The following is a 4,140-nucleotide window of genomic DNA, read 5'->3' as shown; positions in this document are numbered from 1 at the left end:
ATAAGGGGCAGGGAACGAATCTGCTAATTCTGTTGTACTGTACTTTCCCAAGCACTTAGTATGGTGCTCTACACATAGTAAGTGCTCAAGAAATCCCATTTATTAATTGACTGATGACAGAAACAAGAATATTGTATCTCCTGCCTTTGATCGATCCTGGCTTTGAATTCCAGGTGTGGATTTTTGCCTGGGGAAAGGACCAACAGTAAGTAATCTTTACATCTAAAAATGAGATCTCTTCATCTCACTGCTTGGGATGTGGCACTCCTTTCAATTGTGGAGCCGAAGAGGGAAGTTGTGACCGTAGTAATGCATTGATGGTGGAGGTAGTGGTGGTCTGATGTTATTTGGAGAGGGAAAGAGTTCCCGAATAGGGGAAGAATGTGGGATGGGGTCTGTGGCAAGTTAGATGAGATCAGAGCACAATGAGTAAACTGTCAGTAGAGGAGTGGAGTGTGTGGGCTGGGCTGGAGCAGGAAATCAAGAAAGTGATGTAGGATGGGGCAAGGTGATTGAGGGCTTTAAAACTGATGCTAAGGAGTTTTTATTTGATGCAGAGTTGGATGGGCAGCCATTGGAGGTTCTTGAGAGATGGAAATATATGGACTGAACATTTTTGTTGATAAATGATACACATAGCAGAGTGAAGTATGGACTGGAGTAGGGAGAGACAGGAGACCAGAAGGTTACTGAGGAGAGAGATGCAGTAATCAAGATTAAATAGGATAGGTGCTTGGATCAGCAAGGTCGCAGTTTGGATGGAGAGGAAAAGGCAGATTTTAGCAATGTTGTGAAGAGAGTAGAGTGAAATTGTTCATCTGAATTCCAGAACCCTAGTTGACATCCTTTGCCCAGTGTCTCCTTTTTTTCCTCTTCCTTCCCTTCTTCCCTCCATCTCTTTATTTACTACCTCTGACTGAGTGGTGAGATTGCTTACCACACCCAAATTAATTAGTTCTCCATTCACGTGAGAATATCCAGTCTACTTTCATTTGGAACTGATCAATGGTCAAATCCACTACCTTTATTTCACCCGGTGGTGAGTTTGGTAATGGTTGGTCATTCCAAATGAGTCTTGTCAAAGAAATGGCCTGATCCATGGAATTATACTTGGATAAGTGAGAGGCATAATATGGGGAAAGGGTGAGAAGTAGCATGGCTCAGTGGCAAGAGCCCGGGCTTGGGAGTCGGATGTCATGGGTTCTAATCCCGGCTCCGCTGCTTGTCTGCTGTGTGACCCTGGGCAAGTCACTTGACTTCTCGGTGCCTCAGTTACCTCATCTGTAAAATGGGGATGAAGACTGTGAGCCCCAAGTGGGACAACCTGATTACCCTGTATCTTCCCCAGCACTTAGAACAGTGCTCAGCACATAGTAAGCGCTTAACAAATACCAACATTATTATTATTATCAGTGATTAGATGTAGGTTAGAATGTGATGGAAATACATGATATCAAGTAGACGTCTCTTTGGAAAGAGTTAAGACTTAAATGTATGTACAGTTAAGTGTTAAGTACAGTACTCTGCACACAGTAAGCACTTAATAAATATGACTGATTATTAGTGAGTAAATATGCTTGGTGTGAAAGTCATATGTATATATATATGTATACCTATACGTGTGTATACACACACATTACTTCACAGCAGTTTTGTTCAGGGCATTTTTACTGGAGTCAGTCAATTGAGTTTTATCTGAAACAGTTGCCAAACAAGCTGTTTCACTTAGAATTACTGAAGCTTGCAGTAGCCCACAAAAATTCCCACATATTTACAAAATGAATGTGGAGCATGGCATTTACAAATCAATTAGTTTTATTTGTTGAGCACCCACTGTATGCAGAGCACTCTATTAAGTGGTTAGTAGAGTATAATACAATAGAATTGGTAGACATGATACCTGTCCATAAGGAGTTTATAGGTTATGAAGAGGAAATATATCAAATAACTAAAAAGTTGCCAACAGAAGGAAGCAATTATTATTGAGAAGCAGGGTGGCCTAGTGGAAATATGTCAGCTGAAAAGGTGTGATCAGAAGGAAACATAAGTGTGGTCTAGTGAAAGAATATGGGCTTGGGAATCAGAGGACCTGGGTTCTAATCCCAGATCTGCCACTTGTCTGCTGTGTGACCTTGGGCAGTTCATTTATCTTTTCTGTGCCTCAGTTACCTCATCTGTACCTCCTCCTTCTGATTTAGAGCCCTTTGTACACAGAGACTGTATACAACCTGATTTATCTTGTAACTACTTCAGCACTTAGAACACACAAGTGTTTAACACATAAAAAAAAATTCTAAGGGGTAAAATTTCATTTATTCCTGCTGCTGATCTACAATTTACATTTTTCTTCATTCCCCATTTTCTTTATTGTCCTTACAGAGCTCCCCTCCTCCCATTTTCTGAGTGCTGGGAAAAATACAGCATTTATTTCTCCATTTATTTTCCCTCACCATACCCCTGGGATTTATGTACAAGCTGTTATGTCCATTTTGAGGACACTGAGGAACTCTGAGAGGGCCACTTACTAAATTAGTAATACATACGGCTCATAGGCCCAACCTCTGGGTTTACAGTCAGAACTTTGGCTTCCCAAGCCGCTCTGTCTCATAATACTTGTAGCAAATTCTATTTGGTTGTATTACTGAGGATTACTTGCCATGATGGAGCACAACTCCAGATTATGTAATAAAACTTCCAGTAAAAGTATGGAGGACACAGCCCGGCCAATCTGACTCAGTACAAGGTCCAAAATTTTGTTGGAAAGGTCAGAGACCAGGACACCCTCATTTCCTGGGTACATACTCATCGCCGCCTAATGGATTTACTTTTGTTGATCATCTGCTGAGCAGGGGAGTGAAAGAGGCATATCAAACAGCATCAGTTCAGGAGCCTGAGAAAATCTCTGAAGGAATTTTGGATCTTTGCCTCTGAAGTTCTTTTGAGAATAATAATCATGGTAATTTGTTAAGCACTTACTATATGCCAAACACTGTACTAAGTACTGAGGAAGATACAAGATAATCAGGTTGACTATGGTCCTTGTCCTTAATTGACTTCACCATCTGAGTGGGTGGTAGAATAGGTGAGGAGACACTGAAAAGTTAAATGATTTGCCCCAAGTCCCACACTGGGTTTGTGGAAGAGCTGGGAATAAAACTCAGATCTTCTGACTCTCAAGCCCATGCTATTTCCACTAGGCCACACTGGGTCTTGGAATCCTGACCTCAGAAGATCATTTATTCAAGTTCAACCCCTGATCTGAGTTGGTGACCTCTTCGTTTGGTGCCAGGATTCAAGAGAATCATATTCTGTATGACTCATAGTCCCCTCTCAGGATCGTACCTAGAGAGTTTCCAGTACTATACCAGTTTCGACTACGAGAGGGAGAGTCAAGCAGAGGCCTACCCATTCCATTTCTAGCTTGGCCAGTGGCTAGTGAGTGGAAGACAATCTGTTACAAGTCAAAACTCACCTAAGCTGGGCAGCAGAGGCATGGGAGAGAGTTGAGGGGGAAGACTCAAGTTTACTGTGCAGAAGGCAATGGTAAACCACTTCCGTATTTCTACCAAGAAAACTCTTTGGTTATGCTACCAGAATGATTGCCAATGGAGGTGGACCATTTTGGGAGAGATATCTCCATTGAATCTCTATGGGTAGGAAATGACTTGACAGCGTAAGACAAGCCAATGACATCTTGTGTAGGGGTTTATGTCCAGATATTGCTTTGAGGTCCTTGGCTAAAAGATGTTCAGTGCAGAATATTTTCATCACATGGAGGCGATGATCACTTTTGTACCAGAAGAACTGATACAGTTAGCATTGATCTCAGTCAACTTGGTTCTCCCCCTTGCCCAGGAGAAGAATAATGCTCTTCAAGGTATCTGGAGTTAGGGCTTTGCCTGCAGACAATTTCTGGGTACAGAATGGAGCTTAGCACTGGAGAGTTGAGGAGGACTACAGGATTCTTGAGGGGCACATCTATGTCAATCTTGTCACTGTTTGCCTTGAGTCTGAAAGCCCTGGGGTAACAAATCCACACTGTGATATCAGGCACTGTGCAAATATATAAAAGGGAATATATGTAGGGGACTGTTCACTTTACTTTTATGGGCAAATGAGTCCTGACCTAGTCAGCATGTT

At 42.0% G+C, this 4,140-nt stretch overlaps 1 non-coding gene across 1 annotated transcript; it reads left to right on the top strand.

The window, feature by feature from the left end:
- The first annotated feature begins 3,324 nt into the window (after positions 1-3,324).
- Positions 3,325-3,462, top strand: LOC114816888. Its single transcript, XR_003764693.1, has one exon. It is a non-coding gene; the product is annotated as a small nucleolar RNA SNORA7 (small nucleolar RNA).
- The last annotated feature ends 678 nt before the right edge of the window (positions 3,463-4,140 follow it).

This window comes from Ornithorhynchus anatinus, chromosome 1 (genome assembly GCF_004115215.2).
Source record: "Ornithorhynchus anatinus isolate Pmale09 chromosome 1, mOrnAna1.pri.v4, whole genome shotgun sequence".
In the NCBI taxonomy this organism is placed as follows: domain Eukaryota; kingdom Metazoa; phylum Chordata; class Mammalia; order Monotremata; family Ornithorhynchidae; genus Ornithorhynchus; species Ornithorhynchus anatinus.
Note: the sequence above shows the minus strand (reverse complement) of the source record. Positions and strands in the feature narration are given on the sequence as shown.